The 12,084-nt window shown below is 46.2% G+C and overlaps 1 protein-coding gene across 19 annotated transcripts in view; it reads right to left on the bottom strand.

Annotated features, from left to right (window-relative positions):
- The window catches only part of KCNMA1 (potassium calcium-activated channel subfamily M alpha 1), a 696,711-nt gene that overhangs the window by 524,428 nt on the left and 160,199 nt on the right, over nt 1–12,084 (bottom strand). The window lies entirely within an intron of this gene.

Here is a 12,084-nt window from a genome sequence, read left to right as displayed (position 1 = left end):
AGAAATGGAAAGACATCCCCTGCTCATGGATTGGAAGAATAAACATTATTAAAATGGCCATCCTACCAAAAGCAATATACCGATTCAATGCTATTCCAATCAAAATTTCAATGTCATTCTTCAAAGAAATAGAACAATTATTGATGAAATTCATATGGAATCACAAAAAACCCCGAATAGCCAAAGCTCTCCTGAAAAAAAAAGAAGGAAATGGAGGCATCACACTCCCAGACTTCAAACTATACTACAAAGCCATAATCATCAAAACTGCATGGTATTGGAACAAGAACAGACATACAGACCAATGGAATCGAATAGAAAATCCAGAAATAGGGCCTCCCTGGTGGCGCAGCGGTTGAGCGCGGGGTTGCCAAGCTGCCCGCAGCCTTGCAGCGCCGGTTCGATCCCCGGCTGCTCCCCGGCCACCGGAGAAGGGTCCCACATGGCGCGCAGACCTCTCCTGCCGCCCGCTGCTCCCCTCAGCAGTGTACTTCGGTCGTTCTGCCTGCTCTGCTCCCCGCTCTGGCTCTGGTGGATTCTCTCACCCTCCCGCGCTTCTGACTGTACCCAGTGCTTGTATAAATAAATAAATAAATCTTTAAAAAAAAAAAAAAAAAAAGAAAATCCAGAAATAAACCCACAGATTTATGGTCAACTAATCTTTGACAAAGGAGCAAAGACTATGCATTGGAGCAAAGAAAGTTTGTTCAATAAATGGTGCTGGGAAAACTGGGTTACTACATGCAAAAGAATGAAGCTTGACCACTACCTCACACCATACACAAAAATCAACTCAAAATGGATTAAAGAACTAGACATAAGACCTGAAACCATAAAATACATAGAAGGAAATATAGGTGAAACACTACGTGATTTGCATATCAAAGACATCTTTACAGACACATCACCCAAAGCAGTGATAGTGAAGGCAAAGATAAACAGCTGGGACTCCATCAAATTAAAGAGCTTCTGCACAGCAAAAGAGACAATAACAAAACAAAGAGAAACCCCACCAACTGGGAGAACATTTTTGCACCCAACACTAATGATAAAGGACTGATCACAAAAATCTGCAAAGAGCTGATGAAACTCAACAACAACAAAGAAAATAACCCAGTCAAAAAATGGGCAGAAGAGCTAAAAAGAAACTTCTCTGAAGAGGAAATGCAAATGGCCAACAGACATATGAAAAAATGTTCAACATCACTTGTCATCAGGGAAATGCAAATCAAAACTACCATGAGATACCATCTTACACCAGTGAGAATGGCACATATTAAAAAAACTAGCAACAACAAATGTTGGTGAGGTTGTGGAGAAAAAGGAACTCTCCTGCACTGTTGGTGGGAGTGCAAACTGGTCCAACCACTGTGGAGAGCTGTGTGGAGATTTCTGGACCTACTAAACATAGAGCTTCCATATATGATCCAGCAATTCCACTCCTAGGTATTTACCCAAAGGACACAGAAACATCAATTCCAAAGAGCACCTGCACCCCTATGTTTATAGCAGCACTATTTACAATAGCTAAGCTTTGGAAACAGCCAAATGCCCAAAAATAGATGACTGGATCAAGAAGATGTGGTACATATATACCATGGAATATTACTCAGCATTCAAAAAAGATAAACACATGCAATTTGCAGCAACATGGATGGCGCTGGAAGGGATCATGCTCAGCGAAATAAGCCAAAAAGAAAAAGAAAAATACCGGATGGTCTCACTCATAGCAGGAATCTAGAAAACTTAAATAAGGGATCAGGAAAATGAATAACTATAAGAAAGTGAAAATCAAAATCAACAAAAAACTATGAACCAGAGACACTTTTTGGGGGGTGGGGGGCGGAGGGGAGGGATTGGGGTCAGAATGGGGCATGTGCAGTTGTATGGGGAATATAAAAATAAAATTTATTATTTAATAAAAAAAAAAAAAAAAAAAAAAAGAAGTGTCCAGCTCTTAGAACCTGCATGGAATTCAGCCGAGTGGCCTCCAAGAAATGGAAACTGTGAGTCAGTTTTGGCAAGTATGAAATGAATCTTAAATCAGGAAGGGAAGACCACACTGGGTCCACAGAAGTCCCCAAAGCAGTTGGGGGAGGCTTGCACAGCAGGCCCAGCCCAAAGCCCCAGGTCTAAGGAAATTGGGACAAGGCAGCCAAGCTGGCCTTCACAGGCCACATACCCAGGCCCTATTTGTAAGTGAGAGCCCAACTGGGATAGAGTTTCCAGAACAAAAGGTAGAACTGGATAAAGGAAATGGAACAAGTTAAACTTGATGGCTTACCAAAGTTAAAATTTAAATGGAGTTAACTACATTATAAGAAGATTTTTCACTCTGCAAAAGCAATCCTTTGTAGTCTGAGTTTCCCTGGAACACTTCAGTACTTGTTAAGAGATTATTAACTCCTTGGCAGGTTCTCCAGCAGAGAAAACTTGTAAGGAAAGGCAAGGGGGGGTGGGGGATACTGGAACCCTGCTCTGTTTTCCAAGCTTTCTGTTAAGTGATCTACAAACAGTATCTCATTTGTTTATTCCTCCCAACAGGGTTAGGAATGATCATCTCCATTTGACAGAAAAGGAGATTGAGCACAGAGAAGTAAAATAACTTGCCCAAGGTCACACAGCTCATAGGGCACCAAAAGCATTGAGGCTGTTCCAGGCGCAAACAGCACAATCATCCAAGCAAAATCCCATTTGCGATGTTAGCCCTATGCACTGAAATATATCCAGCTGGCACATAGTTCAATAACTGTTTTATTGAAATAAACATACATAAATGCTAAGAATTCCATACACAGTAAAGATGATTATACTGAGCTTAAAATTTATTACAGATCAGAGGCACCAAAAGAAAAATATCCGAATGTACCAGGCTGCAAAGGGAGGGGACTCCTAGAGGCTAAAATCTCATCATTCCAGACCTATTTCTTTACACACACACACATACACATACACACACACACACACACACACACACACACACACACACTCCTTCAGAAATAGGTTGAATATATGGAAAAGCAAGAGCCAAAGCAAGAGCTCAGAAGGCACTTCCAGCTAATCTCCAAAGTCTGCCTTTCTCATTTCTTCCTCCTAAGATCTGGAATTTCTCTGGCAGGCCAGACAGCAGAGCAGGGTAGGCCTGAGCTGCTTTCTGAGCAGGATGGGGTGACCTATCCTTCTTCCTGAGATAAACACTGGATCCAGAGTGGAGTTTTGTGTCACCAGGAGGGGAAGGTTAGACAAAAGAGGGAAGGGAAAGGCTGGTAGGAGAGAGGAGAGAAGACATAAGGAAAGAAGATGAAGTTTTGGTTAAAATATATTATCAGTGGCACAGATATAAATAAGAATAGTTTTTTTCTGTGATTTAAAGCATTTTTAAAGATTAAAGAGATAGTCATTGTGCTATGATGATGGATCATGACTGGTTTTTGAAATGTCTTTTAATGTTCTTATATCGTTTTGTACAACAGGTGAAATCTTGGAGTGAAAAGGTCTAAGAACATTCACAGATAGAAAAGTCAAAAACATTCATCACGGAGGACTTGGTTTGTAATCACTTTATAATGCAGTGTCACACGCAGTTTCTAACACATCTCCCTGGAGCCCTTGAGATGCAACCACGGCTGATTGGACCAGGCTTGTGGGATCTCAGAGTTTCAATGAGGCTTCTGGTGGTGGGGCTAGTATCTGCACAGGGAGAGGACACAGGATTCCTACACCTGCAACAGGAATTAGGACACTGCTCTGTGGATAAGTAAATGACCTCGGACAAGACCTTGACCTGGCCACTTTCTGAAAGTCGGGTGCACTATGCATTAGAGCAGGAGTGACAGACTCAAAGGACCTGAAGAGTTAGGTTGGGGACATAGGACTGAATGGGCCATCAGGGACCTAAAGATGGAGGCAGCTGTCACTCAAACCCCAGTAATTGTTATGTACCAGTGCTGGCAGAACAGCAGTTTTGTTTTGTTTTCAAGAGAAGCTAGATTCTATACCTTCATGTGGACATTCGTAAATTTCTGTTGCCATCATTTTTTTTAACATAAGGTTGTGCATCTGACTTTCCTCCCCTTTCCCTTTTGCTCTCTCCCTGTAGCCCACAAATTCCCTTCCCTCTCTAGCTCTTATCTCAGCTCTCACTCTCCTTTCTGACAACCTTCTGAAAGTTGTTTGTCCTTTCTAACAAACCTTCTGCACTTGCTGCCTTCCTTCACCCCCTCTCTGTCTACGCCCCTCCACCTGGCTTCTGCCCTCCCCCCAACTCACTACAAGAATTATTCTCTCTGGTTCTTAATAACTCTATAAGGTACATGTGCATTTTTTGCCTACATTTTATAGGTGAGGCAACAGGATTCCCAGAGGTAACCTTCCCTAAGGCCATGCCATTAGCAAGAAGCAGGGGGAGGATGAACCGCAGCAGGCTCTGGCGTCCACACAGGCAACCTCCCCACCCCCACCACCACAGACAAGGCCTACCAGAGGAGCTAAGACCCTCTCTGCCTCCAACTGAAGTGGCAGGACAAATATGAAGATTTAAATGCTGATGAAATATTTAAATAACTCTTTGAGATAATAGTGGGAAAGATCCTGCCAGACAGAGCATGATTAATTGCCAAATGAAAGCGTTTAGACAGAATTGCTCTAAAGGTCCAGAAAAAAAAAAATGAGATCATTCTGAGATTGTAGGAAACCCGGAGAGTGAATGTGAAGTGGCTTGTGCAGGGTGAGCAGGGTCTGAACAGGACAAGAGGAAGTGAGAGAGAAACAGTCAAATTTCAAAGAGGCAGCCCCCTTATTTTGACATCACATGGAGCCCCCAAGTGATGGAAAGTGGCTTGGGAGAGCCTCAGGTAGGGGCCTCAGATGCCAGGCTCAGATGCCAGGCTAAGGGAGTCCCAACTTTGCCATGTAATAGGAAGCCAAGGAGGAACCGGAGTGAAGGTGAAGTATCATGAGCAAAATGTCTGCAGGTGACATCGTAGAGCCCCAGAGAAATTTGCACAGCTGTTGCCCAAGGAGCCCTTGGGTGTTGGCAAAGGGTAACAAGAGGCTGAGGTCATGGTGTGTTTCAGAAACTGGTCAGGGAGGGGACATGAAGTTTTCAGCAGGGCTTCTCCCTACGCTGTTTAGAATTGAGCGCACTGTGTCACCAGGGAAGCAAGCAAATAGGACCAAGGAGCCCCCCAGGGACACATTCAGTGAGCAGAAATTTGTAATGCTATTTTTAATCCTTCTGTTGACCAAAAACACACTGGGAAGAAATGAAGTGTGAACATCAACAAGAAGCTCTCCAAACTCTCCTCTCTCCTCCTATTAGCCACGCGGCGACCCTGCAGACTCACCATATGGCCCAGCAGCCAGGTGGTCCCTTTTCAACCTGGAAAGGTTGATCAGCTTAATTATTTGGTGGTTATAAATAGAAGGCTTGGACAATAGACAGAAATGTTTTTCTCTGTCTTGCAAACAAAGGTAGGGTCCCCAGCTGGCAGAAGGAGGAGCATGTGGCTTTCACTCACTCCATCCGGCTAGCTTCCCCCCAGTGAGACACGACAGCCTAGAACGGCTTCAGAAGCTCCCTAGGTCTGTGGGGGCACCTTCCCCAGCTGAGCCAGCAGTAGAGAATTCTGGGGCCACTCATAGTTCTGAGGTGATGAGGGAGTCAGGAAAGAGATCACAAGGAGACTTGAGGAACTTTGAGGTGTCTCCTTACGCATGGTGTCAAGACCCATCTCAGTCACCCAAGGCCTTTCTCTCCTGACCACCCACTGCATCATGCTCAGCCCGCACACCAGCCCCACCCCACTCCCAGACGACAGCAGCTGCTGCAAGGAATGGATTCTCTGGACCCAGAAGCAGGAGAGGAGTGAACAGTCAAGAGCAGGAACACTTGTCTCAGATTCCTGAAGAACCCAAAAGGAAGCCCGGCACTCAGGATGCACGCCCCCCCACCACCACCTGGACCTACAACCTTACAACTCTGTCAGCAGCAGTCACTCCCGCTCCAGTCTCCCCACCCTCCCGGATGGCCATGTGCTTTCCATGCCTCAGCCCTCTCTTGCCTCACTGCTCCGTTGTCCTCCCAGCCACACAACTCCAGTGAGGACACAGGTTTGGGGTCAGATGAGCCTGGCTTTCCATTTGGATCTGCCACATTAAGACTCAGTAGCCAAAGGCCTGTTTCCTCAACTACACAATGGGCACAGTTATAGTACTGGCCTCATCGGACAATTTGCAAGGACCAGAAGAGAGCACACAAAGGGTTTCTTCTGGAGCCTGGGACATGACAAATGCTCCCAAAGGAGAGTCACTGGCACTGCATCTGGCTACACTCCCACCCCTGTGCACTGGGCACAGTAATTCCTGAATAGCTGGTCTCCCCTATACCCTCTCCCCTTTTCACACCCCAACAGAAGACCAGGTGGCAATTCACCCATCCAACTTCTTGGGGCTCCTGATCCTGTCCAGTGATTGTAAAGCCATTTCCCTACATGTCTGACACCTGCTGTTTACCCTGTCACCATCATGGCTTGGGGGCCCTCACTCCACACAGGTGGCCAAGGTACAGGGAGTGTCCTTCTCCCTAGTGTGTGTTCACTCTTCAGTTAATGTGTTTACCTGATGATGTGGATACCTTGGTGATGGCCCAGGATCTCGCAGGATCCAAGAGTAGATAAGAACACAGATAGGTAACCTGGCCAGAGAAAATGCACCCATTTCCTCCAGAGGCTCTCATTGCCTCCGCTGAATGCTTTTCCCAAAGACTAGCCTCGTAGGTGGCCTAGCAGGTTTTCTGGACACTCCTGCAGCCAGGGGCTTGGCTTCTCTTGGTCTTGAAGCCCCATGTATACAGATAACTGCCTCCTTCAAATCATCACTAAGCCCCCTTGGGGGCATTTTCAGAGCTACTTATGTCTTGGCGTGATGGCTTGCAAAATTCTCCTTAAGAAGAGTTCAGCTGGAGCCACAGAGGATGTCTGTCCCTCAGAGAGAATGACAGCCCTGGTGAAGTGCGGAGACTTCAACACACAAGAACCCAGGCCCACCTGGCCCTGCATTGACTCTCAGGTGGAACATGAAGGGATCGGGCTTGGACTCAGAGGCCAGAGTCAAAACTACCTGTGCATCTTCCTAGCTAGGTGAATTACGACAATCCATTTCACCCCTGAGTCCCAAACTCCTCATGGGAAATGTGGATTAAAAAAATGCCTTCTGCAAAGGTTTATTTTGAGAATACAAAGCTCTCATCTAGAAATGTGACAACACATGCTAGGAGCTTGCTTAATGGGGCTGAAACTGGCCGGCAGGAGGAATTACTGTGGCGACTTGTCCAGACTCCTGCTCTAAGGAGATTTAGTTCTGAGAATCACCCAATGTTTCATCCAAGTAAACTCTGAGGATGAGCAGTGGGAAGGAAAGGAAGGGGAAGAGAAAGGGACCTTTTCTCTCTCTTTTTCAAAAACTGCCGGCAGCCAGATGAAGTATGGTGTAGGTGACCAAGCAACTAAATCTTTAAATAGCAACTAATCTCTTGGATTGGAATTAATAATGAAATAGCACCTGTTAACTTACTTGGATCCACCATAATTGACTACATGGTAATTATATTCACTATTCTCTCAGCTGGTTTGCCAGTGTAAAATGCCACATGATCTGACTCCATGTGAAGGCTGCGCCAGGGTTGTTATCAGCCCCAGTGTTCCCACTCACTCTCAGGGCTATCCTGGGAGCTCTCCAGGCAACCTCAAAGGCTGGAAGACCCCCTGACCTGGTGAGCAGTGCTGAGCCTGGAGACTCAGTTGGGAGGCCTTGTCTATCTAAATGTGAAGGCTTTCCCCACTCCCTCCTTGATGGAGGGGAAAAACACTTCCCCACCCCCAAGAGTTAACCAGCTGTTAGCCACAGCCTGCTGTGATCATTCCAGTAAGGACCTTGAAAAGCCCTGCTGGCTAGCACAGGGAATTCCCAGCTGTGGCCATGAGCAAAGGTGTCGCCATCACCTGTATCTCCAGGCCAAGGGCAGGGTACAGAGAACTGAAGAGGCCCCAAGTCAACATGTGAGATTCGGTTTCTATAGCAACCCAACTGCAACTGCATGAGCACCTAAGAGATGCCCAAGGTTTGCCCCAGACAGACCTAGAATGGTAAAATCTCAACAGCAAAGAGCACCAGGCAGTATTTGGAAATGGATTTGGAGATGGAAAGCAGGCTTTGTGCAGGTTCTGAAAGGCCTAGGAAAGCCAAAGGGGGAAGCTGTGACTGGTATATCTCCAGTTTCCATCAAGGCAAGCTCCACGAATGTCTTGTGTGCTGAGCCTACACAGGTCCCACAGGCTGGCTGAGCTGTACTGGGGAGATTAAGGGGGGAAAAAATCCCCCTCTGATCTTCTGCAGAAAGACTCCCAGACGCTCTCTCATACACACACAGACACATACACATGGGTGATGCAAGCATGTATGGAATAATAAAACTATATATAAAGGTCCCATGGTTGATTTGTACATAGATCAGAAAAATATCAGTGAATGGTCTTTTTTATGAGATCCTTTCACCAGATCTCTACCTTTGAATACTTCTATTACTGTACCTATGGAGTACCTGTCATTGTAGCTGTGTATTGCTTTCTAATAGAAGTAAGCATGGAGTGGGAGGGAGGCTGGGGGAGGAGGTCCTGAAACCCTAACTCTACACTAGGTACAGGCTAGCACAACTAACAGCCAGCGGTCTGGCTTCTTGACTGCTGATACGGAATAACTCAAGACACCCAATCACACGGGGCTGCACCAGGGACCCACTTACTGTCCACAGATGTCACCACAGTCATCAGTCAAGGCCGAAGGAAGCTGGCCACAAACTTGCCACGGGGCTACTCTATCTCTCTTCCTTCGTCAAATCCCAAAATACCACGATGACACCCAAGCCAGGTCCTTTAAGGACACTGGAGAGGAAATCCAGCTTCATGCAACAGGGACTCAAGGTGTGTGACTGGCCAAGGGCAGAAGGCCTGAGGCAGGGAGAGGGAAGGGCCTTACAAAAGGGAAAGATGCTGAGCAGGAAGACAGGAGCGGGAAGGAAGCACCCGGTAACCTGTCTCCTGGGGATGGCACCTCTGGTTCCCTGTTCTTCTCTTCAGCATCTGACTAAGGAGAAGCCTCCAGGCCACTAGTAAACGGTGTAGTCAGTGCCGATGAACACTCAGCTCAAAACAGACAAACCACCAGGTCTGAAAACAGCTTTCTCCATCTGAGGGGCTGCAGCGCCCCACAAATATCTGCTCTCTGACTTCTCCCAGAGGCCAGTCAGAGGGCAAGGGTATCTCCTCCAAATACAGGAGTTAGGGTGTTCTATCCAGACCCCCTGCATCCACCTCAGAACAGCCTGTGCTCGATCAAAACAGGATCAAGACTTCCCAGGTCCCGGTCAGCCAGCCGCCCGAGAAATGACCTCTATCTTCACCAAGGACAAGACTTGAAATCTCAAACTCTGTGCAAAGAAGCAGAAAAATCTCCCCAGCTGCCCCAGGCGAAATGGCTGGAGGACAAGGAGCGAAGGCCACTGCAGGTGACTGGGAAGACAGCAGCAGATTGGTGGGGTTTCCATAAAGGTGGAGGGAAAAGACAACTTAAGAGAACAGTTAGAAAGCAAACAACTGGGAGAGTTACACATAAGGAGTGTCCCTTGGGCTGTTTCTCAAGGAGACAGGGTCTCTACCTGGGCATGGAAGTGTGGTGCTCTTCACACTGCTCTCATTTCCACAGTCAGTATTTTCCTACCCACCTTTGCTCGCCCTGTTCTCTGTGTCTACCAAACGCCAAGGTGGCCTTTGGATCAGGAAGAACTCAAGCGCCTTCACTAAGCTGTGCCTGGCCCTGGCCAGATTCCCCTTCAGGAAAGAATTGTTATGCAGCTTCTGAGAGTGGGGTCAGCACAAAGCCTCCAGCTGTCAGCAATCAGGGTCAGCCTGAGCTACAGAGAATGGATTCACCCAAGGTTACCCCCTTTCTTGGAGAGTCGGCATCTGGTTACTGCCCAGAGGAGGGGGTGTAAAGAGATCCAGACCTTCCTCAACAAGGACATTAAACCTGTCACATGATTGTCAGGCCGAGCTCCCTGGTGGAGGCTTTATGGGGTCTGCAACAGCCATCTTCTGGTGTCTGGTCCATTCCTACCTATGCCCCCCTTTCACAGATGCTAATTCTTTAACAGGCATCTTGGGGTCCAGATGCAGTGTCTGTTTGCAGGGAAGAACCCAATCTGCATCAGTGCCCATCCCCTTTGTTCTTGATAACAGTTAGACACTGTTATTATAATACGGGGTTTCCCACAGAAGAGTCCCCACAAATGTTGGACAAATAGATGTAATAATTTTCTACCTGTTAACCGAGCTCTCTCAGAGCCTGCCCCACCTTGAGGCGCATTCAGTGTAGTTGCTGATCATGTAGGCTAAATGACCCTGAGGCCAGAGAACAGGAACGTGGTTATGGGGAGGGGTAGTGCCTTCGCTTGCTCTTTCCTGTCGCCCACTGGGCTTGAAGACCACCTGAGAAACGCTTCCTCAGGGATGTGTCTGATCCCAGGATGCTGGACAGTGGCTCCTTGGGATTTTTCCTGGAAGGTCAGCTTTAGTGGCACCTTCTCGTCAGCACGGCTGCCACTAGGTGCAAACAGCCTTGCTAACCATGGCACTTTAATCAGGGTGGCATGACAGCGCAGTAAACGTTAAAAAGGTTATAATTAGAGATGCTGTTAAAACAACCCAGGGCTTAGTGTTACTAAAGATATTTGCAGAGTTTAGTGCAATATAAATAGCCGGGTTTATGGTGTCAGACCTACAATTCTAGCAGGCTGATGTTCCAAGGGGACACTCAGTAAATGCCCATCCAAGATGGGACTTCTCTCCTGATTTTTCTTTCTTCCTTAATGTCAAAATCTCCAAAGTAGTACTTCAGGGTGTGTCTATCCTAATAAAGGGGTGATTATACACTGCTACACCAAGGGCCTGCATAACCACACTGGGATACAAGTCGAAACAGCTGCAGCTCCTCTAGTCCCTGGAAACCCCATTCCTACTTGGGAAACTCACCACATTATGATTCTGTCAGCTGAGCCTGAAAGCAATCTTGCAGAGAAGGCCCAGCATTCATCAGCATGAGAGGATTGTTTCCTAGAACAACTTCGGTCTAGTGTGTGGATTACACAACACACAGAGAACAGTAGTCTGTGATTCGACAATGAGGATAATTGCCACCGTGCCTGCCACTGACCGAGCCCTAACCACACACCCACACCATCCTAACAGCAGCCTAGAAGGTGATTGTTTGCACATCTGTTTTCCAGATGAGGAGCCCAAGGCCCAGCGACTACATAACTCATCCACCATAAAACAACTAATCAGCACAACACCCAAACTTGAAATTAGGTCTGTCTGAATGTTGATTTGGTTCAAATAGAGCTTATTTCAAAGGAGAGAAGAGAAGTGACAGAGGGAAGTCTTTTACTCTCAGCCCACGTACTTCTGTATTGTTTGAATTTTTTATAAAGATCGGCTCTCATTGTAGTACTTTTTTAATCTTCAAAATGTCAAAAAGAATTTACAGGCAAGAGAAATAGGCCTATTTCTATAGAAAAAAAGAAGTATCAAAAATGAACAGTGATGTAAAATATATATAAATAAATTTTTTTTAAAAAAGAAGTATCATAGTTTGACAATATCTACCAACAGTCAGTGTCTTTTGCAACAATAATTACACTCTTTGAAAATCTGTCCTGAAAAAACAAGCAGAGGGGGACAAAATTATTTGTACAAGTTATTCTAATTATAAAGTGTTACTTTTAATAACAAATGGAAAGAAACTAAATGTCAAACCACAGAGAACAAAGATTGAACATCCTTATGATGACCTGGGAGGGTGCATACAAATATTTTTGAAACATCAGTAGCAACAAAAGGAAATGCCTATTATATATTTGTAGGTTTAAAAAGCAACAAATAAGTCTAGCTACTCACACATTTAAAAGCTGGGCCTCCCAGGTGGTACAGGGGATGGAGAGCAGCACTGTGAAGCTGTCTGCAGCCTCTACAG

Source organism: Talpa occidentalis, unplaced genomic scaffold (genome assembly GCF_014898055.3).
Source record: "Talpa occidentalis isolate TD23 unplaced genomic scaffold, MPIMG_talOcc4v2.1 talOcc4.8, whole genome shotgun sequence".
Classification (NCBI taxonomy): domain Eukaryota; kingdom Metazoa; phylum Chordata; class Mammalia; order Eulipotyphla; family Talpidae; genus Talpa; species Talpa occidentalis.
The sequence above is the reverse complement of the archived record's forward strand: the minus strand, read 5'-3'. Positions and strand labels throughout refer to the sequence as shown.